Here is a 24,725-nt window from a genome sequence, read left to right on the forward strand (position 1 = left end):
CAGGTATATGACATCGTTGATGCAATGGCATAGGCAGTTGGGCAGTTATCTCTGAATAAGGATCACTTTGTCCCTTACTTGCTATGCCAATGCTAATTTCATGGGTTTTTTTGAAGAAAAAAGATGTAGAGCTTCTGTTCCCATTGCTGGATGCATAAGGACAGTGGGACAGTCACTGAAAATGAAAGTTTACAAATTCACTGCCAATAAAAGAAAACATTTTATCAAAACACATGGATTTAGATGGAGTGCATTGCCACAATAGACAACTGAGGTTAAGTAGTTTCCAAGTTACAAAAGAAAACAGTGGTTCTTACGAGTAGCAAGAACATTCAAAGCCATAATAGATAAAAATAAAACAAACATATACGGAAGGAAATATAAAACCTCAGGTTCCAGATCATCACTCAGTCTGAGAATAAACAAGCAAGATATACACAGATACTAGGCAGAGTACTACACATCTGTACTGACAGTTCCTTATTTGAACTGACAGCATTTATTTGAAACATATGATTCTAGCAACTACTGAAACCAATTATAGAATTGAATAGGAGATTTAATCCCTAAATGATACACCTATGTTTGTTTTGAACTAGGAAGAAATTGCAAATTAATGACTTATTTCAAACCGTGTGGTCACTTTCATCTCCTGAAAAATGCCTACTGTGAAGACATACTCTTTCAATTACATTTGTTGGTGCATGTGACTTGGGTTTCTTGAGCTGAGAGAACTAGTATTAGCCCACTTTCCCAAAGCATTTATTCATATAGCAGATTCTTATTTTACAAACTTGGCTTTTACTTTGATGGCTAGAAAGTCATTAGTCTCATTTTGGGGACACTAACAGCCTCGCTTCCGTTGTCACACTGCGTTAGGCCAGATTGCCTTGGGATTTCAACACATGGACAAGCCACTGCAGGGTGAGTTGGGGTGTGAATTTGCAACAGTCATCTCCTGTGGTAGTGCTGTGTGTGCATGCATAAAATGAGCATTAAGCTACCTTGAACCACATCACTTTTATCCCCAAGTAGAAAGGTGCACACAGGCAGTTACTGTGGAGTGGGTAACACCCTTTAAATTCACATTTTCACTTTGCACAGAATCATAGAATTATAGACTGGTTTGGTTTGGAAGGGACCTTAAAGTTCATCTATTTCCAAACCCCTGCAGTGGGTAGAATTGCATGGGGAGGGAGGTCTCCCCAGAGCGCAGTAAAGGGGGAGAATCCCCTCCCTTGACCTGCTGTTCATGCTGATGGGGATGCAGCTCAGGACACTGTTGGCAAACAATATGCCCGGGATCAAGGCCAGGATGAGGTTTTTCCACCCACTGAAGCATCTACCTATCATGCTTCAGGCTGCTGCCAGAGACTGGGAACAATCTGCTTTCTTTCCTCCTGCAGCAGGACAGAGCAAATAGCTGGGGATGTCAATCCACTGAACCAGGGCAAGCAAAGCTGTGGTACCCCGAGATAACACTGTACCCAACCACCCACCTGCCCATGTGAGCAGGACAGCACAGCTCTACAGCTATCCAGCTCTGCAGCTTGCATTCCACAGGCTGTCATTGGCAGGTCTGCCACAATAGTTGGCTAAAGGCCATGTGTATTTCTGCCTCATACACCAATTCAGAGTTTGCTCTAGTGTCCCTAGGAGGTTTGTCTCCTGCTGGACTTAGTCCTGTAGTTCCCTCCAATAGCTGAAGTTTCATCAAGTGCTCTTGAACACTAATTAATCCTCAGCATGGACCAACAGGGAGAAGTTGTGCCTGGCCATTGCATATTCTGTTCTTCTGTTCTACTGAGAGTGTCCCCAAGACAAAAGTGGGCAAAAGTGTCAGGGTAATTGTGCTGAGTGAATGAATGGAGATGGTTTTAAAAGGTCCTGCCCCTGGGTTAGCACAATCCCCAGCACTAACATAGGCTGGGGCAGACTGGACAGAGCACCCCTGAGGAGGACTTGGGGTGCTGGGTGAGGAGAAGCTCCCCATGACACAGCTTCAGTGTGTGCTTGAGCCCAGACTCGCCACATGTGCTGGGTTGAAACTGGAGAGCGTGAGCAGCAGGTTGAGGGAGAGGATTTTCCTCTTCTACTGCACTCTGGGGAGACCCCCCTGCATTCCTGTGTCCAGCTCTGGGGCAACAACACAAGAGGGACGTGGAGCTGTTGGAGCGAGGCCAGAGGAGGCCATGGAAATGCTGCAAGGGCTGGAGCAGCTCTGCTCTGGAGACAGGCTGAGAGAGCTGGGCTGGTTCAGCCTGGGGAAGAGAAGGCTCCTTAAGGGGAGACCTTAGAGCAGCTGCCAGTGCCTGAAGGGGCTACAAGGAACCTGGAGAGGGGCTTTTGACAAGTGTCTGTAGGGACAGCATGAGGGGGAATGGCTTTAACCTGACAGAGGGGAGACTGAGATGAGATCTTACGCAGAAGTTCTTCCCTGTGAGGCTGCTGAGGCCCTGGCACAAGTTACCCAGAGAAGCTGTGGCTGCCGCATCCCTGGCAGTGTTCAAGGCCAGGTTGGACACTGCTTGGAGCAACGTCGTCTAGTGGAAGGTGTCCCTGCCCATGGCAGGGGGTTGGAACTGGATGAGCCTTAAGGTCCCTTCCAAACCAAACGAATCGGTGATTCTATGACAACCACCTAAGAAACTGAAGCTCTCTACAACACCACAACACATATTTCTCCAGCATTTTAAGCATTCCTCCTCATTCCCAGTCCTTGTTCCTGTACCGCCCTCTGCATTGTGTTGGCACAGCTGTATATTTGGCTGTGGGCGGCCCAGAGGTGGGAAGAAGCAGCTGGAGTGGTGGAAGAGCTGCTTACGTGGCTTCAGCAGCGTTGCCACCAAAGGAGGCAGGACCCTCCAGTGTTCAGGTTGCATCTAAGTCACCCGTATCTATTTGTCTGAACACTGGGAAGGCAATAGCTGCCCGATGCCATTGTGTGTGGTCATTGTTGATAAACATTGGCTTATTCATGGTGACTGCTATGTATCAGTTTTCATTAGAAACATAAACTGGAAGCATTGAAAAGACAGCAAGAGCAGCAATTATGCATGTGATCATCATAGACAGTTTGAAAATCATGCTTCAATAAAGCCTGAGTAGAGAGAAAGCAAATTCTTCCACATGAATATGATTTGCTTTTGCTTTTTGCTAAGTGATGGCAATTATCAGTGACATTAAAATACATTATTTTGATTTTTTCACTTGATTTTGTAAAAGGGAGGCTTCTGCATTATAAACATCTTCTGCTAATCATAAAAACGCCACCATACCCTAGCTAGTAATGTTCTGGAAAAATCCCAGAAAACAGGAACTTGTCTCTCAAATTGTTAGAAATTTCCTGAGAAGCTTCCAAACCCACTCTCTGCCATTTAGAGAGAAGAAAAAAGAAAGGGGAAAAAAAAAAGTATTATTTAATAGAAGTTCCTCTTAATAGTTGATCCAGAGAAAGCGCTTAAGGGGCTTTAAGAATACAAAGATTCTCATGCAGCTGATGATTCAATGGAATCAAAATATGCTCTTTTTTATTATTCTTTCTTTACAAACATCTGGTAGAAAATGTGCTTTCACAAGATGCTGAAAGGCTCTCCTAAATCCCCCCAAATTTTTCCTAATAGCTTCTCTGAGTATCTGTGGAGCTTCAATAACCCAGGGAATTTTAATATTATTAAATTACAGAAATTCTTACATTTTTTATTATTTCCTCAAAACTGGGTTTTATTTTTTTAACCTTATTTTAACAAGCATTTCAAAAGCCACCTTTCAGTTTAGCCTGTAGTTCAGCCTACTATTTTATATATTTTTCAGTAGAGTTCTTGACTTCTGGTAACATCTGTAAGATTATTTATTTAATTACTTAAAAGTATTATTTAAAGGCACCTTTGTGATTGTGTCCCTTTGTAGATATAAGAAAAATAATTAAAAAAAAATCATCCATCTTCAGAAATACAGAAAAGTGTCAGAATTTATGTTATTCTCACTTGCCTGATAATAGTTGAGGCCATGTCGCATTGTCATGCCACTCTGAGTTGATGATGTGGGTGGGCTCCCTTCAGAGGTCTAAATGTGTTGCTTGGTAGCTCCCCAGGTTTCTGCTGTGTTGCAGTTCTGTGCATTTCTATCTTTTTACTGGTTTCATTCTACACCTGTATTATTTTCCAGATCTGGCCTAGGTCTGTATTAGTCTAGGATTTAAGCATAAGCTTAAATACCAGTCCTTTATTAAAGCCCCTGTATCAGCTCCATGCTCTGCTGATATTCTAGAGAAAGCCAGATGCTCCTGTGCGCAAAGCTCAGGTGTAGGTGCATAATGTCTCACACTTGAAATGTGACTGCAATGAGTACCGATGTGTGATGTGAACTGCATGGCTGTGAGACTGATGCACAAAGCCAGGCATGACCATGGAGGGCAGCACAGTAACCAGCCACTGCAACCACAATGCCAGGACTAATGCTTAAGCCCATCCTGGGGGAAATCCCATTTATCCTCCTTTCAGTTATGGCCAATGTACTTGTACCTCAAGGAAATGTGTGCTTAGTATTTTCCCCTTTGCCATAGCAGTATGCAGGAATTGGGCAAGAACTGCTTACTTAGCAGTGGAATATAATGTCTGGGGAAGAAAGGCCTCCAAAAGATAGTTTACATACCTGTTTATCTTATCTAGACCTTTGGCCTTCCTGATTGCAATCCAGACGTTCTTCCATGTTTCAGTCTGGTTCCCTTGAACAGGTAACTTCCTCTGTGTGAAGGTTCCTTTTAAGAGTGCCAGGCTTACTTGATCTCCTGTTTTAGTCAGCCCTTTACTTTCTTGCTTCCAGCCACCTGAAATTTAGCTGGAAAGGAGGAAGTGTCTTTAAAATTTATTTTTTTTATCTGTCTTTGTTATTTGGGATGGCATAGGCTTACCACCCTAGTTATGAGGACATTAAGTTAGGAACAATGATAATTCGTTACAAGAATCCATGAATTTGTTAGAAAAAAGAAGTGCAACTCAAAGGCCTAGAACAGTAGGGATACTCAAAGTAGAACAGCTAGGGATATTTATAATAGGGCTATAGGAGGGACAAGGAGGAGGATGAAGGCATCTATTCAACATCTTACGATTCTGTATTGCAAAAAGTAGGGGGGTTAACAGGAAGAGCTGAAAGTCTCAGTGCATGATCAAAACTGCAAGTTAATTGGCATAGCAGGCACTTGTTCAAGTAATTTACATGACTAGAATATTAATCTGGAAGGGTATAACTTGCTCTGGAAGGATGGGGAAGGCAAAAGAGAAGTAGCATTTTCTTGCATATCAAGATTGTACATGAATTGTTCTAAGGTCCAGGGTGGCAAAGAAGATAGATGGGTTGCAAGCTTGTGGGTGAAAGTAACGGGAAAAAAATGAGGGCACTGTCAGAGCATAGGCTTTTGTATGCCACTGAAGCGGGAAAATTAAGTGAATGATGCTTTTGTAAACTGATGGAATTGTGTAAAAGCTTGCTGAAATGCAGACATTTAACTGCTCTGGACATCAGCAGGAAAACAGAAAAACAGGGAACACACCAGCAAGTTCTAGAAATGTGTTGAAAACAATTCTATAGAATTAGGGAGGGGGGAAAGGAAGCTCTTCTAGATTTTATTCAAGCCAACCACTGGAAACTCGGTGGGAATGTGAAGTCATAAAGCTTGGGTGAGAGTGACCATGAAAGGTCAGGAGTTCCTAGACCTTAAGCTGGGAGGGCAAAACAGAATCAGTAGACATCAAGAAGTCATTAGTCAATAAATACACAGAATTGGAAATATTTTCTGGGAAACAGGTGTGAGATATCCAATAGGTCTCAAAGATTCGGAAACACTGGACTGTTGCAAAGAGCTGGACATTATCTGGGGACATATATCTGGGAGTGTCATTCTCAAAACTTGCAAGGCAATCCTGTGTTACCCAGTGCTGACAGGGCCTTTTCTGGTACACCCTACAGAGGCTCCACATTTTAATAACAATCTAGAGAGAGTAAAAAGATGAGCGGGGGGAATGAGGACTAGAAAACTTCATTTGTGAGGGAAGAGTGAAGGAAATGATGCTGCATATGCCACACAGAAGATGAAGAGAAGCATGCTACAAGACTTGAAATGCCTAAAAAATAGCTGCACAGGAAAGGCAATGCATTCTTTTCCATGTCAACTGGTGTATTACATTGGAGTTAGGGAGATACGGGTTAGGTATTAAGAAAACTTTTCAGACAGTAAGGCTAGAGAAACACTGCAATAAATGACCTAGGATGAAATGTTCATCACTGGAGTTTTCTAGGATGAAGTTAGATGGATGACATATACAGAGTGATGTGTCTAGAACTGAATCTGCATTGAGGCAGCGGCATTGACTTGAAGATATTACAGGTATTTCTTATGACTTGTCTGATTGAACAACTTGAAATGATTATGGGAAAGGTGGGGCCAGTCAATTCAATTTGCCCTCAGCTGCCTATTTTTATTTTTCAGTCATTTTGCTTTGGGTTAAAATAAAATACTACATACTGGAGCTAATGCAAATCCTTTCCAAATCTGTCAAAGTCAAAGAGTATTGCAAGTTACAGTTTCAGAAGTTGCATACTCACTTTTTCCCATACATAGATTCTGAGGTTTTAATAAATTTACCTACACAAATGCATCAATTTTATTTGATCTGGTTTTATGAGTCTCAGTGCTGCAGATCTCTACAGCTCCTTCTCATCAGCTGTGGAACATGTATTAATGAGTAAAAAATTGATGAGATTTAGACTTTCCTCTTTGCTTCCCTTCCCCTCTCCAATCAACAGCTCAACAAAAGAGCTAATAGAAACTTCACTGAGAAACAGAAACCTTCGCATAAGTAACTGCCAGTCTGTTGCAGAGGATGGAAACATATGGATAGGCTGAAGAGTTGTATGAGGTACTGAAAAAAGTACCCAGATGCAGAGAATTTGCTAAAGGACAAAAGCATGTTAATTTTTTATAGTTGGTACCTGTGACTCTTTACCAAGGTTCAGTGGAAGCCAGTATTAAAATACGTTTAATCCCTGGTGTTCCCAAAACAACATATGACTTAAATTGTATGTGCACAGGCATAAGCTGTGGCTGCCCCATCCCTGGCAGTGTTCAAGACAGGATTGTATGGGGCTTGGAGTAACCTGGTCTAGTGGAAGATATCTCTGCCCATGGCAGGTGATTGGAACTGGTTGAGGTTAAGGTCTCTTCCAAGCAAAACCAGTCTCAGATTCTATGATTCTATAAACCCCAGAGATTTCTAATTCAGATATGCCCAGCCTCCATACCCTGCTGTATTGTAAGTATGTAAGTCTAGTTGGAAACACAGTGTAGCCTTACTCATACCTGTGTTCTGCATAGTGGCCTCTATTGTTCAAATTACCTAATTGCACAACAGTAGTTGGGTAATTTAACAGCTTCTTTACATATACACCACATGGAAGATGCCTCTTACATTGATCAATTTTAGCTATGCTTACATGAAACACAAACACAATGTGTTGCCTGTATTTAGGTGGATCTAACAACTATTCACAACAATTAGGAGAAAAGCATTGGGAATTGTGCAGGTTGAGGAGGATATATATGCACTGCTCACCCTGGGCAAGATCCAAACCTCACCAAAGTCTATGGATGTCAGTGGGCTTTGGATCAGGACCAAGGCTACCCCTGCCTTTGCTCAGATCTTAGTCTGGTAGCTCTCCCACTGAAGTCAATGAGATTATTCCCTGGTATAATAGAGCTCACTGTCAGGAAGATTTTAATGACATTCAACCTACATTTTCCATGTCTTCATATCACCCCATTATTCCTAGTTATGCCTCATTATCCTCTTTTTTCCGAGGACCCAATCCTAACCTCCTCACTCAGGCAAAACTCGCACTGACTTCGATTAAGGAAGCAGGATCTTGCTGTCATCTTTACTATTCAGAGGCTGCTGTAATGCCCCCCCTTGATGTCATCATATAGGCAAACCATGCATGGTATTTTTGCTTGTAAAGACCACAGTGCTGAGCCTATGGCAATACTGAAGAGGAGAGAAAAATGAAAAGATTTGCCAGTACAATTTCAAGCCATACAGCAATATGAATTTTTAAATAACATTTGATCTTATAAAAACATTTTATCATCTTTCCATCAGATGTACATCCTCACAGCTATATAAAAAGCTGTAGTAAAATTATTGTAAGTAGTTTCTTTGATTAAGAACTCAACATTTGTGGTTGAGAATAGCTTTATAATTTGCTGTGGACAAGACAGATAACATGATACCTCTTTCTTAACAATCATTTATTATGTAAAATTTGGGCTTTCTGGATGGTTGCATTGGAACGTGTTCTAAATTACCAGAAGTTAAATACTTTTTATACATATATAAAAATGGCAATTTCCTATAGAACTGCATTAAAAGCTTGGGCTTTATTTGGAATTAAGACATCACATATCTCCCATGGTCTTCACACAAATAAATTTTTTCACACTTACAATTCTGTTAGCTTAAAAGGTTAAACTCTGGTAGCAGAGTCTCATTATTTTCTTCTCGTGGTCTGTAATGTTCCAGAGAAGAATATGTAGAGTCCCCTCCCCTCCATCTGGTCACTGATCATGAGAGTACCAAGACAGAGGACACTGACAAGGCAACCTGGTTGAGATGGTATTATTTGTGGCTGATGGGATAAAACACATAGAGCGACAGTGAGCCCAAAATCCCCTGGTCAAGTATCGTGGGTAGTCCTACCTTTACTTGTTTTTAAAGTCTGTGGAAAAAGAGCCCTCTTTCTGTCTGTTTTTGCACAACAGAGGGCACTGACTGGAGGGAATTTTATGGTATTACAGTATCACTAAAGATACTACTTATAGTGAATGAAAGAGAAACCCACACTAGTTTGGGTTGGAAGGGACCTCAAGGCTCATCCAGTTCCAACCCCCTGCCATGGGCAGGGACACCTTCCACTAGACCAGGTTGCTCCAAGCCCCGTCCAACCTGGCCTTGAACACTGCCAGGGATGGGGCAGCCACAGCTTCTCTGGGCAATCTGTGCCAGGGCCTCAGCACCCTCACAAGGAAGAACTTCTGCGTAAGATCTCATCTCAGTTTCCCCTCTGTCAGGTTAAAGCCATTCCCCTTGTCCTGTCCCTACAGATCCTTGTCCAAAGCCCCTCTCCAGGTTTCTTTTAGCCCCTTAGGCACTGGCAGCTGCTCTAAGGTCTCCCCTTAAGGAGCCTTCTCTTCTCCAGGCTGAACCAGCCCAGCTCTCTCAGCCTGTCTCCAGAGCAGAGCTGCTCCAGCCCTTGCAGCATCTCCATGGTCTTCTCTGGAATCTCTCCAACAGCTCCACGTCCCTCTTGTGCTGGAGGCTCAGGAGACAGTTGGCTTTCTGGGCTACGAGTGCACAGTTTTGGGTCATATTGAGCTTTACGTCAACCAACTGGAAAAAAAGAGTGCATGTGCATTACACAGTACATAATAAATACTCCAAAATAGGTTCCCATTCTGGATGCTGTGTGCTTTCCTACTCTGTTTTGAAGAAATGGTTTTAATTTATCCAGCATAGACACATGGGACTTCCCACTGAGGACATTTTTCCGGTTACGGATATCAGCTATACCCACACAGCTATGGGAAGCCATTGTCTACATGCTTGTTTTTCCCAGTTTTTTAGCATATCCTACTAATTAATCATTGTAGATTTATATTTGTATTCCCTTTGCTATTAGTTATAATTATTTCTCAGTAACTGCACAGACATCGCATACACTAAGATTAAAAATGTAAAACATTACTGCATGATCTGTATTCATTGCTGTTGTCCTTATTTGCCCTACTCACTCTAATGTTATGCTGGTTTATGGCAAATGGAGGTCCAGCTCTCACATTGACTGTTCAGACCCATTTCTTTAATAGTACAAACCAAAACACTCTAATATTTGTGCCATTACAGAATTGTTCAGGAATGCTACTCTGAAACTCAGCATATGCAAGAGGCATTTGCACACTGACTGAAAAAGTTTGCTTTTTTGTTCCAGCCCATCTCTCCTTTTCAGATAACAGGAAGCACAAATTACTAAGATGCAGAAATTCATGCTGAAGAATAATGACCTGAAGACTCCATCTGCATCAATGCTTTTATTTCAGACCAGCTTGCTATTCGCGATGATTTCCCAATGATCCTAACTTACCATCCTTTTGCTTGCACCATGAAGTGGGCAAGTTAGTTTCCTTTCAGATAAAGTTGAGCCAAAGGATGCACCCTAAGGCTCCAGAAAGTTTGTTCCAATGTGGCAGAATTCTGTGCATGGACAGAATGTCCACGCAACCAGACTTGAATTAGTCTGATGTGAACCTTCCCAAAAATACAGTGTGGACATCAGGTCCATAGCACCAGCTCTGTTGCGCGGTAGATTTTCATTGCACTGCACTAATTGGAACATACCCTTAGCTGCCTATTTCGTGAGGCCAGCCCCATAGTGCCACCCCATCTCCTGCTATTTAATGTGATCCTTCTTTGCCTCCATTCTGCTGGTGCAGCTTTTTCAATGAAGCAGACAAAAGAAATCGGCAGATAAAGAAGAATGCTTTTCACCAGAGTCCAGGCACTGCCTTGGCTTGCTTACAGAACAACCAAGGAATGGAATGGGGAAGAAATTCACCCCTCAAGCTTGGATGTCCTGTATGAGAAGAGCAACAGTAGCTTTTTGAGAAACAGCATCAGGCTGGATGTTGAGCCATCTCTAGTGTTTAATTATAGCTAGAGAAATTAGGCAGTCACATTAATGCATTGTGTGTATTGCTATTACTTATTGTAGCTACACTCTCTTTGTGTCATATACTAAAAAAGTCTGGTTAAATTCAGACATGTTTGAAAAGCATCTCACTTTGTAATCAGCATGAGTACTATTTTTATCTGATATTACATGGGTTCCACAGAAAGATAAATGTTTGACTGTGAGCACCTCCTTTTTCCATTAACCTTCTTTTCCTCATTAATAACTGACCTAGAGCAGTAAGGGCCACCCATGAATTCAAGCAAATAAAACAATCTGCTTCTCTTGGCCCGGTGCTTTTTGCTTCATTGAGCCTTAGCAGAGTAAGCAGCAACATGTCTGCTGGGAACTATTTACAACTCTGCTGTATTTTCTCGGTTTCACCCATTTAGCCATTCTATCCCTAATATAGTAACCTACTCCATGCTTACTAAAAAACTCGTTGATATTTGGGACCTTGAAAACTAGCCAAAACCCACAGAAAGATAAGCGTAATAGAACACAGATTATTAACACATATATTTAGCATAACAGATCCTAATATTAATAATCTATTCTTTGCAATTCAGACCTGTTCTGTAAAACTCAACTATGAGGTTGTATCTGATGAAATGGTAAGGCTGCAGAGAAGAAACAATGCACAAAAAAATGTTTGCAATTTAATACGAAAATGGTGGTTTGGATTTTAATACGGTGTAATTGACCACACAGATATTTTTTTTTTCTTCCTGTGAAAAGATAATTTGTATTAAAATCGTGCAGTACTTCAATAATGTAATTTTTATAATGACAGCAAAATACAATTTCTGTAATGCAAGTGAATCATAAACTTACTCAAATTAAGCATGTCATATGTCTGACTGCTGTCAGTATTATCCATTTTAAAAAGAACTCTGCCATCAACTGTTACTGAATACTATTATATTTCAAATATATAACAAAAACTTGTGAAGTCACAATATAAACATATTCAAATGCCATGTTGCATTTATTTGGGAAATAATGAATCCTGTGGGAACAAGTAAAACTTTTCCTTCTGGACAGTTTTATTGAAGGTTTTTTTAAACAGCTGAACCTTAGGAATTCGTTCCCCATTTTCAGTTTGAAACTGTGATGGGGTTGACCTTCCAAATATAAACATTAATTCCCAAGGATACTCAAGGTTCCTATTGCTTCTTGCAGTTGCAAAGAGGTTTAATCTGTGAAGGACAAGACCAGAGTGTAATTACACTGGTTGCAAAAGTGCTGCTTCATCTGTGTTACTCATCCTCAGACCTTTTTGCTGCTGTTTGTGCAAGAAGTACAATTCTGTGTCACTTCTACAAGATCTTAAAGGAATTTTGATAGATGAGCAGATCGAGTGAAAGAAGCTACCTGAGCAGTTTCTGCAGGTTACCTCACTTAGGTTTTTAATATATAACATTCCTGCCTTTTTTTTTCCTCGGGGCTCCCTCCTCCTCTCCTGCTGGAGAGCTGCATGCTCCTTCTCCATAAGCTGAACAGGCTCCACGAGGAGGCTTGTGCCGTTTCCACAGTAGGCTCTGTAATCTGGGGCACCACAGAAGCATACTTTGATGTTTTTAACTTATGGTGCTTTTCTCCTTACAGCTGGCAAGTGGAGTGCTGCAGATAAGTCTGCATGAGGTCAGGGGGATCTTTGTGTAAACTGAGGTGAGTGTTGGATAAATTATGACTTGCATTGTGCCCCCTTTGATCTGTGCACATATTCGCGTTTGATACCTGCGCAGTACATTGAGCCATGCACAGAGCAATTCTGTCTCCTTTGTCTACAGCTACTAGATACTACATTGGGGATTGTCATCTGTTTTCTCACATGAATGTTTAAAGTGAAATACAGGTAATATTCCCTTACGCTGCTGTATTTCATTTTCAAAGATACATTTTATATACTGTAAATTTTACTTCTTACCAACAATACATTACCCTGGAAGCAAACTGACTCAAGTGTTGTCAATGTGGCTGTAATTCCTTTGCAATTGTATGAGGTGTGAAATTCACTTGACTGTTCTTACTGAAAGATCTGGAGGGTGGGAGATTAAAAAAATTGATTTACTTCTGTCAAGCAAGCATGGAGAAGTACAGATTATGTATATCATCTCTGGGAAGAAGATGGAGCTGTGGTTCCAAAAGACATCCCCAAAAGAAAATGAAAAGGACGTAGGACAAATATTTTGGAGTTTTGGTTTGGTTTGTTTTTTTCCTTTTTCATCATATATATGATATATGTAAAGAGACAGTAACAGTTTATTACACGAAAAGATAAAGTGTTGATTGAGCTAAATTAAAGTTTGAAGTAGAAAAAATTATGCAGAATGTCCCTGCTACAAACTTTAAAACAACGTGTTTCTCATGATAGAAACCTTAGTCATGATAGTCACAATAGAAACCAGAAGCAACCTTTTTGGGGGTGGACAAATAGTCTTTTTGATTTTTTTTTTTTTAATGGATTTAAGATAATTTTTACTCTTTACTTTAAAATTATGATCTACTCTTAAAAGCACGCATTAAATTTTATAACAAATTAACTCCTTAATTAAATGTGGGACTCTGTAAAATATCTGCATTGATACTGTTGATTTGGTGTTTTGCCTTCTCAGTCACTAACTTAGCATGGCACTAGGAGGCAACCTGTTAGTACAGGTGTCCTCCCTCAGGCATCAAAGTCCTTAATGTTGTCATCTTTCAGCATCAAATTGCACTGTTAATGGGAAGGTTTTGGTGTGTAAAATCCCAGCCTCCTTACAGTCTCCTTAGTGTCTTCCCTGTTATACAAAATGGCAGACTGGTGGCTAAGAACACCTTCCTGAGGCTTTGACCACAGGTTTGGTCAGTCATGCCAATTTCTAATGTACTAAATATACAAGTGAAGTCAGGTGAAGGGATATTTAGACTGCTGGTCTTGACAGGGCTGTGATAGCTAAATTGCCTGCATTGACAAGACATGTGTCTCCAGGTACACCCAGAAGCAGACCAGCTTAGATAACTTTAGGGGGGGGGATTTATGCCCTTCTACTGTCGACATCTCTAGTATAGAAAGCAGCCAAAAAAAGGGGTTGGGATTGAAAATGCAGTTTGGTTTCAGGTACCAATGGTTACAGCTAAGTAGGGTTTAAGCTTTTAATGTAAATGAGCATACAGAACAATAAAATGGTAATTGGTCAGAAGAAAGAACATGGACATTCTCAATCTGGGCACCAAAATGTGTTCATTTTCATCTTCTCTTTACCTCGGTTTGCATCCTTATTATTTTCATTGCCATTCTGAAAATTAGATGTTAGAAACATGACAATCATAGGCAAACCTAGGAGAAAGTTAATAGTCCAGGTCAAAAAAGGGTACTATGCTCTACATAAGGCTGTGGCCACATATTGAAAAATGAGGTTGAATAAAAAGACAGATGGTCTTTAAAAAAAAAAAGTAGCCTAAGTACATGTCTGTCCTGGGTTCAGCAGTAGCAGTCATTTTTCTCTTTCTTGGTAGCTGGTGCAGTGCTGTGTTTTGACTTTCAGCTGGGAACAGAGCTGAAAACCAATGATGTTTTGGTTTGGCCAAGGACTTGTGGGCCTCATGCTCTGCCAGGGAGGAAGGAAGCCGGGAGGAAGCAGGGACAGGACACCTGACCCAAACTGACCAAAGAGGTATTCCATACCACAGCACGTCATGCCCAGGATGTAACTGGGAGTGACCCGGAAGGGGGTGAGAGTGGACTGCAGGGTTGGAGGAGGTATCGGTCGGTGCTTGGTCGGGCTGGGGGGAGCGAGTTATCGGTTGCCTGGTGATGGGGTGTTGTATTCTCTTCCCTTGTTATTTCCTTTATCATTACTATTATTGGTGGTAGCAGTAGTGATTTGTGTTATACCTTAGTTACTAAACTGTTCTTATCTCAGCCCGTGGGAGTTGCATTCTTTCTGATTCTCCTCTCCGTCCCTCCAGGAGTAGGGGGAGGGCAAGAAGGGGGGGGAATGGGTAACAAGCTGTCTGGTTGAGGTTAAACCACGACAATGTCCTTTAAGAACTGCATCAGCAAGGGTAGTGATGCATATGGGTGGTAACTCAAGTTTCATGGGCAAGAGCCACACCAGCTCTTCCTGGCTGTTTAGTGCTTGACTTTGCCACCTTACATCATTCTATTGCTATAAAAGTTCCTTTCTCGTTGTTTGGGTGCAAAGGTATATTTATGTGTTTTCCAATTCTGTCAAGAACGGTGCTTAGTTGTTTTGAAAGATTCAGTGCCTATCACAGAGGGACTCAGAAAGAGCTGGAAACATGTTTCAAAAAATGCTCTCAGAAGTGTAAACTAAGACAGAAAGTTGAGTTTGGTTTGGTTATGTCTGTGCTCCTTTGTTTGCTTTTAGTGAATATTTTGGCTAATGGATTTACTATGAGGACTGTTCACAGCAATAGCACATTTTAAGCAAATGTTTTAAAAATCTAATGGTTATTTTAGACTGAATGTTTTCACTAGGAATCTAACTATAAGCTTTACAAGTTTTAATGTATGTTTTATTATTAAAGCATTAAATTGGAAAGTATGTTTCTGCACCCATGGTTTTACATTTAATTAGGAATTGCTAACTCCTGGGTTACATAGCAAGTTCCAAGAGGGCACTGCAGGTCACCTACTTGGCTCTCAAGAATTTAGGTATTAAGTACTTTCAACAATATAGCATAAATCCTCAGACCTTTTCATTAGGTTTATGGTTGGACTTGATGATCTTAAAGGTCTTTTCCAACCTAAATGGTTCTGTGACTCTGATTCCCTTCAGTGCTGCCTTTTGCATAAGCCAGTCTTAAAATCTGTATTTCAAGTGTTGGGATGTGTTGTGATATTGTTAGGTACACCAAAGAATACACTAAACCAGGAACTGCACATTTTTTTAAAGGAAACAGATAATTTTGAACTGGGATCATGACATACATAACAAAGGAAAAAAATCCAATAATTTCAATTTTCAAGTCTGCTTAAATGTAATTATTTATCTACAACTTCTCTTGGCAGGTTTGAAATCTTACATAGAATCTTGTCTTGGTTTTTTACAACCTCTTCCTTCACATTTTAGAAAAAAAAAAATAATCAAGTTTGTGTCTCTCTCATAGAAACATAATTAACATCGGTAGTGTATGGAATTAATGCTGCCTGTAAGGAAAGAGCTTCACAATTGAATCATAGATTTGCTGCTGTGCAGTTTGAAGACGTGAGCTTTGCTCAGAAGACAATGGGTTTATATGCCGTGTTCCACAGATTCTCATTACATGTCTTGTGTCAGCAAAATTATATTTGGCAATCTCACCACTTGCATCAGATCATATTAATACTATTTGTAAGACAAAATGTTCCTTGATACTATGCTTCTACTCATTATCAGAAATAATTTTGCTCTAGAATGCTAATATTAAAGTTTATATATGATTATATTACTGTTTGTTTTAATAATTTCCAATAACAACAACTACTGTTTTAGTGGTTCATGTTATTTTCTTGTATTTCCTGGCAAGTACTGCATGTCTTTATAAGGAATACAAAAACAATTTGGCTGCAGCTTAGCTGAGAGGTTGACTCCATAGGCTGTGTGCTTGGTGGAGGCTTTCATTCAAACCAGTGCTGTGGACAGGGCGTATCAGATGGGCTGCCTTCTTCAGCTTCAGAATTGTGCTCTCTTATACTGAAAAACTACAAAACAACATTAATTAAGACTTCAAATATAATGGAAAACTGCTAATCACAAAATAAAAGCCAGCCAGGGAGAGAAAGGAAGGCTGATAGCATACAACAGCTCATGAAACGGCAGCTGCTTGGGTGCACACCACCATCCTACCTTTTTTGCACTACCTGCAAAACTATTAAGCAGTAAGTACATATGCAGAAAACACTACCAACTGCATGGTGGTTTTGGTGTTGTTTTGTTTGTTGATTTGGGTTTTGGGTTTTTTTCTCTTGAGGAATAATGCAGAATAAAAAGCAACTTCAGACTGCATTTAGGTGTAATTAAACGTACTGCAGTTTCAGCTCAAGAACAAATTCACTGTCCATGTATAACCAAAGGTCTCAGTGAATAGAATGTGTATTGATAGATCATCCCACATTATATAATATTTGAAACACCGAAGCCTACAGACAAAAAAAAAATCCCAACCAAACAACCCAAACCTAGGAATGATGGAAAATGCAGTTGTGTTGATATATTTTGGGAAATACATGAAGTTTTTTTAATAGTTGAAAGAAAATAGTAAACCCTGACATACAGAGATGTAGTTCTAATTACCACCCTATCAAGGATATTTCAGCGAAAACCTGTATTTCAACCTTTTGCAACTTATTGTTTGGCTGGTTTAACATATTTGTTATTGGCTATTGAGGCTGAGGACAGTAAACTTTTTCACTATTACCTCTTTTCAGGAAGAAGCAAACCATTCAGACCCAAAATTGAGGGCTGTTCTTACCCTGTTCGGAATGTGAAATCTTTTCTCTCTCAGCACTAGTATTTGTGTCAGAGCTCTTCTCCGGCTAGTCTGGTTTATATTTCCTCCTAAAATGGACAAATTCTACAGTCATTTAAATGCATCCAACCCTATCGACCTCAACCATATTCTTACCTTGATTTACAGCCTCATTAGGATTTTAATGATGTAAATGAAAGTAGAATTTGCTCCTAAATCTTCACTCTAAATTAAAGAGTGTGTTCACCTCTCACTGCAGGATGTGGGAGTATGTGCCTCAAACAGAGAACGCACAGCTAAAACTTGGCGGGCAAGGTCTCAGCAAGAGGGTGGATTTTTTTGCTGTTAATGTTGAGCTCAGTTCTTTCCTTAGATAAGCAGGCACACATTCCCATGTATCTTGTAAAATCTTTTAACAGCTCTACACATGCATGTACAAGTGTAGCGCTGTTTTTACAAGATAGACAACAATTCTTACTCGCATATCTTTCTGATGAGAGAATGAAGTCATCAGTCAAAACCCATATACTTGGGTTTTACTGAAGTTGCAACACTACAGAAAGGGTAGGCGCTTACCAGCTCTTGGTGCTTTCCTGGAGTACCTGTAGTACAGAAATAGGTCCTCCTGCACCAGAGGTCCAGCCCTACAAATCTCTGAATGGGTCATGAATGAGAAGGTGTGTGTGCAGGATATTTATTTCTCTATTTATTTTGAACTCTTAGCCTTAAAGCCTGATCCAAAGCTCACAGAAGGAAAATTCTCATTAACTTCAGTGCCCTGAATTAGTTCCTGAAAAAAAAAAAAAATAACATGTATCCCTTTCAGTATCTTCCACCAGTTTAAGCCAGAAAACCCTTATTGCTTCAAACACACTGTATACAAAAGAGTAGCTATGAAGGACTCAATATTTGTATTACACACTGCATTTTACAGCACAAACCAGCAAGTGCCATAAGCAGCAAGTTTACTGTGCCCTTATGCTCTCTGGAGCTCGGGTGTATGTGTAACTCCTAGTAGAGAACCACATCACATGAAAAGATTCTCCTCTCACCCTCAAAACGATCTCCAAGGAAGATCTTTGACAGAACTTGCTGCCGAAGAGTCATTTCCATGAAGTCTTCTCTTAGAAAATGATTAGAAAAGCAGAATGATGGGACATCAGAACAGCCCTGGGCAGCTGATTTGATACACTGAGCCTGGAGTTCATTCACCCATTGCCATCCGAATGCCTATGAACTGCAAACAGTGTTACATACACTTTACGTCATTAATGGGGAATCATGGTGTGGCCAGTAACACCAGCACCATGGTTGAGGGCAGCCTGATCAGGGACACAGATTGCCACTTACAGCAAGATCATTAGTGCAAGATCAGGCTGCACATCACATGGACAGGTTTGAATGATTATGCACAAGAAGAAGAATTTAAGGGTTTCTTGCGTATGTTAAGCTAGGGCTGTTCGGTTTTGAGTTTATCTTAAAGCACATCAAAGCTTGATTACTTTAAGTAATAGGTGAAGTGCTGCAGAGTCAAGGAGCAGAAGAATTTTTAAAGCTCTTACATAACTCCAGTGATATTTTTAAGCATATTAATTGGCAGGTGCTTCTCACAAACAAGGAGGTGACTTTCTGAAAATACATCTGCCCCTGGGGTACAGCATGGCTTATTTTGTAGCTTCTATCAGCAGCAGAATTCATCACCTGTAAAAATGGAAAAGGTGGCACTCATTTTCAGAAAGAAGTAGTCAGGAGGGAGCTTTCCTCCCCAGAACAACACATAGCTGTGAATAGATCAGATCAGGAAGGGAACGCAATCAAAACCATGGAATATTCGAATTCTGCACAAGCGTTCAGGCTCCCCATGACCTTCTCTCCCCACTCTGCAATCTGTTGGTGATTGCAAGTGCTGGGGACCCCATTATCTCTCCAAAGGGATCCAGCATCAGTGGTAGAAATTATTCGTGCACGTGAAGTTTGTGGGGTCTCGTCATCATTTATATACATATGTATGTATATGGCACGAGCATTGCCACAGCCAGCCCATGGATGCGCAGTAGCAAGCCTCATCACTCTGCTGTCTGTGGTCCTCATAGCTTAAAATGGCAGGAAAGATAAGGGTGGAAAATAACAATGTGTTTAAAAACAGCACTGCCAGTAACTGGTTTATATCCATTTTCTCTCTTTTGCTTGATACAGATACCCTTAACACCCAGCAGAGAGAAACACTTGGATCATGCTGCATACACGCAGCTGAGCAGGGGGAAGCATCAGATGCTGTGTCCCCTATCTTGAGGTTGACAGACAGGGCATTTTACTATAAATGCTTATGTATTAATACACAGAAACCTGTCTTAGTAGAGTTTTCTGGATATCTTAATTCTGATGGTTCAAAGTGAGAGTGAAATTACAGGTGCCAGTTTGCAGCTTGAATGCTGATAAACAACTTGCCATTTTGCAGTGGCTGGTCACATCTGGAGCCTTTTGGGATGCAAAAAGTACTGGAGGATTATTGCAAAACTTAGAGACACTTATGTTACCATAACTTTTTTTGGTTTTAACCTAAATTTGGAGATTTTTTTTTTCTTTTGTGGAGTTTTAGGTGTTATATTACATTTATTTAGCTAACCAGCTAAGTCAGCAGCAGAGCAAGAAGAGAGACAGGTCTATAGCTCTTGTCAGGAAACTTTTCTCGTTTGACCTTAGACTGAGACAGGCTGGTATAAAACCATGGATCTGTGGATTGTGCTCCATTAATTTCAGTGTGTTTTAAAACTGCATAATGTACAATCCCTGACTCTGACCTAGCACTCCAACAACGTTAGCATGCAGCATTCAACACATTTGTACAACGTCAAAATAAACCTGCTCGATAAATTTAAATTCTCCTTTTTGCACATTCAAGTTAGCATAATATACTTCCGTAGCATAGAAAATCAACAGACACAGGTACAGAGACTGACGGATGGACCCACAGTGCTGGTTGTGAAGGTCCCTTGCTTTTGCATTTTGGGGTTGATGTAGTTATTCCGGTATGGGATACACTGATATAACATCAAATTTGGTTTTATGTATTGCTGCAGTCTTCTCCTATTTTCAAAGCACTCAGTTATTCTCCCTTGAAAATCCCTGCTGAAACCTGAGAGGCTGTTAGGAATTAAAACCTGTTTATATTATTGTCTTTTTCTATTTGTTAGCATGTGTATGGAAACACAAAAGGGCTTGAGGAAGGTTTCACTCTTCCTGTTCCTTGCATGCTGTAGTATTTTGAAATCCTTGCAAAATGTCCACCAGGTCACCGTACTAAAAATTATGCATGTAGGCAGTTAATGTTCCCTGACTGCTTCTGATCTGCTATGTCTGTTCCCTTTCTGTGCTCTCCTGTTGAGATCATACAATCTGAAAGTAACACACAGAAGACTGGTCAGAACTCCACACCCCAGCGAATTTGTAAACCCTGTTCATGGAAGAAATATTCCAACCCTTACAAAATAAAAACCTAAATGCTAATATGCACAGGTTTAGGGTTGTTGTTGGGGGGGCCCCCCCCCCGCCTTTAACATTTAGTATATACTACTTGTGTTAGAAATATCTGAAATGGCTTTGATGTATTTTATGTGATTATCCACAATTTCCTGTTATGTAAGGAATCTCTCAGGAGGCTTTGCACTTGAGAATAGGTTGCATTGGGAATTATAGCTAAGATCTGGCCCAGTCTGTGTTTTTAGCTCACTGAGCATTACTGCTGTGGAGAACACTGTATTTTTCCTATACTGCTTCATGTGTTTATATAAAATGTTCACTCTGAAACTGAGAATGCTCCAAATTTATCCTCTTGTGGTACAGGTGATTTTTCATGAGAATACAGTTAAACACAGGGTTTTTTGCTTCAGAGAAGGTATTATCAACTTGGGTCTGGCTTTCTTCCCCCTTCTGTTTGAAGGTCAGTGATCATTTAGGACAGTTTTCTGTCATGCATTTCAAATGCTAAGGCGGTGTTTGTAGCAGGATATATGGGCCATAATTTATCAGTGAATCTCAAGTTTTTCTTCAACCCCCTTATGGTAATGTGGTGCAGGGAGCCATGGTTTCATCGAAGCTCACGTTTGATGATAGTAAACATTATAACCATCAGACTGCAGTCTTTAGTCCTGTCACAATGCCACATGCAATGCTTCTATCCCATGGAGAAGTGTTTGTTTGCACGTTAATAGTTGTGGGAAGAGAAATTGATTGTTCTTCCCCTTGACCAAGTGTTGGCTGCTGGCAGCTTTGCTGGTAGGTACCTTTGGTAGCTTTCTTGGGAAGAACAGCATGGGGTGGTGAGGCACTGGCACAGGTTGCCCAGAGAAGTTCTGAATGCTCCATCCCTGGCAGTGTTCAAGGGCAGGTTGGAAGGGGCTTGGGTGCCATAGTCTACTGTGAGGTGTGGAACTTGATGTTCTTATGCTCCTTTCTAACCCTAACCACTGTATGATTCTATGATCTCATATCTCAGCATCATACCTGGCAGTGTCCTTGACTTTCTGTATTTTCCTCTCACTGTCCTCTCATAGCTGCTGCATTTGAAATCTGCTCTGCTCCTAATTTCATCTTATTCTACTCCTCCGTCATGAAATGGCTTTGCACAAAGAGTGTGCATGCGTGCATGTGTTTGCCAGCATAAGTGCATGCATCAAGAATTATCAGCATGTGCAGGATTCTTCCATTTTTTCCCATATCTAAAGCTGTCCTTTTTGCCTTTCTTGGCATTTTCTATGTGCAGAACGTCATGAGAGAACTCCTTCACAATTCCATGGCTCAGTGCAGAAATACCTATGGCTTTAAGTTTGCCAGTAAACTATTTTAAGGGATATTTAAAATGTTATATGTGTCAAATATGTTCAGTTTTTATTAACCAAACCAGCTCATTAACATACAGAATTCCCTCTTGATTCTTTCCCTTATGTACCTAGAGACCACGGGGCCCCAGTTAACCCCCTGCTTTTAGTGCCCTGTCTCCATTCCAAAAGAGAAGAGGCAAACTTTCACATTCAGTTAAAACACTTTTGACTGACATACATGCCATCTTGAAGCAAACAAAAAAGGAGAGGGCCTTACTTGCAGGGTAACCTGCCATTTGTTTTGCCAAGCTGTTATCTAGTGTAACACCTACACTGGCGAGGCAGAGCCTTTAACCACAATGCTCATGTTGGATTTTACTTCACAGAGGAATATTTCTTGACCCTGGCTCTGATGGCAGCAATCCAGAGGCCTTCCAACACAGCTCTGGCTCAACAGTGCCCATGAACGCCCAGCACACCATCCTGCACTGTCAGCAGGCACAGAGCAAGAATTACAGCCATTTACAGCTCTCTGAATACTGCTGATTCACTGACAAAACCGGAATTGCACTGTATGATACCAGTACTATTCATAGCCCTTCCACCCCTGTTGCAGGCTGTAATATTTCTAAACATCACCACTGCTGTCAGGAACTGAAGATGATCCGCAAACCTTTTTGGCCAGCACTGGATCAGAAATCATTATAGTCTCTTACCCAATACTTTACTCTTGTTTGAAGGTTGGGATTCCGTGAACTACCTAGAAATATGGCAGCTAGGTAACTTGATGAGGAGCACGACACTCAGATTTATAGATGCATTTTAAGAAAAGAATACAAAAAACAAAGGTTGCTGCTCAACTGTGAAGCATTATAGATTAGTGTGCTGCAGGACAGTGGGTGATTTCCCTGTTCCTAGTCACTTGAGCAGCTCCAGGACTGGATGTCTGGATGCTATACTTGACCCTCAAGCCTTTCCTGACAGCTGGCTGCAGTACTTCTGCTGCATTGGTAAATGATAGAATGAATACAGTTAAAAGGAGGGGGTTACATGGGTTACTTAGCTGTTGGCACTTCTCCTCTGTTTTGTGGTCTACTAAGTGCACTAAATAACTTCATGCAAATTCAGCACATCTGGGAGTCCTCATCAGAAAGCATTTAAACTTGGGCACAGATGATTTATGGTAAAATGGGGATCCTCTGAAAAGATGTGGTTGCAAAGAATTCACTGATACTGAGACTACTTGTGCCAGGGAAAAAACAAAACACAATTAAACAAAATGCTTTTAAGCTCCATCTCCAGGCAGGAGGGGAGCCTGGGACCCCTTGTGAGCCCAGGGGCTGCTGAGTGAAATGTAGACCCCTAAATGGCCACCAAGTTGCTGACTGGGGAGATACCTCGAGATACCTCTACACTGCAGTCAGCAAACGTGGGGAACTCTTGTGTTTTGAGCTGTGCCCACAGACATTCTTCCTTCTTGCCTGATGGTGCTGTAGGATAGTACAAAACAAAATTCCCTGAGAGCAAGGTAAATGCTGTGATCACTACTCTGCGTGGCCATATTCATCTTTTCTACTTAATCCTCCTGGAATCTGGCATGTATTTCTGGAGAGACGGGGAGATGGCCCTATCTTCCAGCTAGCTGAGTCTCTTCTGTCCCTGTCGTATGTTGAAAAAATGTGTCCAGAGCTTTATTATTGGAAGGCTCTGATCCTATGTAATACATCCTGAGAATATGTACCAGGGGCAGAGGAGGGAACTTGAACAGAAAGGTGTGCAGCTTCCAAAGTGCAGTGGAAGTTAGAGATGTCCAACTGGTATGTGTTGAGTCAAATGCTGAGTCAAAAAGGAACAAGCCAATGGGCCTACAGCTGCCAGCAGCTGGAAGGGTATGTTTTTGACCACAGGATTCTGCTTAGTGCTTCAATTCCAACCAAGCCCGTGTTCAGGTGCCTGCAGACATCCTTTCCTGAATACAGCCCATCCAGTTCACATAGCATTTTGATGAATTAAAATGCTGTGCAATTAGTATTGATACTGTGATAGCTCAGGCAGGATCAGGGCTGCATTGTGCTAAGCTCCTCCAGGCAGCTAGATGAAAGTCTCTGATCCATAAAGCAGACAAAGCATCAGTAGAAATACAACAGATAAAACTGAAAAATAAAAAAACCCAAAGAAATCTGCAACAACAGCTCACAGATTTGTGTGCCCTGAAGGGTTGACAGTCAATCTCATATGGGATGGAGAAGGGGACAAGGAAAGGTGGCTCTGCTTGGCCTCACAGAGCACTAACTGTTATTATAATCACTATCAAAGTCAGAGGAAATTGCATCTATTATATTGTTGAAACATACAAAATGTACAAAGCTTTCCAAGCATCCATAAACAGTTACATATATTAGAAAACAGAGGACATGAGCTTCCTGTTGTTCCTCAGTCTCAACTTATATTGCTTTCAGTGGCCATTTAAGCTCGATAAAGACAGAAGGATCCAGGCACAATGTTTTTAATTACAAGTGGCATTTCTAAGACTTCTGTGGTCGGCGCCTAATCCAAAAAAGTGACTTCATTTTGGACTCTGGCAGTACGGATGCTCTGCGTAAAAGGCAGACTGCAAACTCGTTTCCATCCTGCTTTAATAATAGGTTCACAATCCAAACAGGAACTTTA

The 24,725-nt window shown here is 40.9% G+C and overlaps 1 long non-coding RNA gene across 1 annotated transcript in view; it reads left to right on the forward strand.

The window, feature by feature from the left end:
* The window catches only part of LOC133208862 (uncharacterized), a 34,943-nt gene extending 25,592 nt beyond the window's left edge, over positions 1-9,351 (forward strand). Inside the window, exon 3 of the long non-coding RNA XR_009724525.1 lies at positions 9,250-9,351. This is a non-coding gene — a long non-coding RNA (uncharacterized LOC133208862). The remainder of the gene's footprint in view (positions 1-9,249) is intronic.
* Positions 9,352-24,725: the final 15,374 nt, after the last annotated feature.

This window comes from Neopsephotus bourkii, unplaced genomic scaffold (assembly GCF_033783945.1).
Source record: "Neopsephotus bourkii isolate Nb327-2 ecotype Australia unplaced genomic scaffold, CSIRO-AGI_Nbou_v1 NB_289, whole genome shotgun sequence".
Taxonomy (NCBI): domain Eukaryota; kingdom Metazoa; phylum Chordata; class Aves; order Psittaciformes; family Psittacidae; genus Neopsephotus; species Neopsephotus bourkii.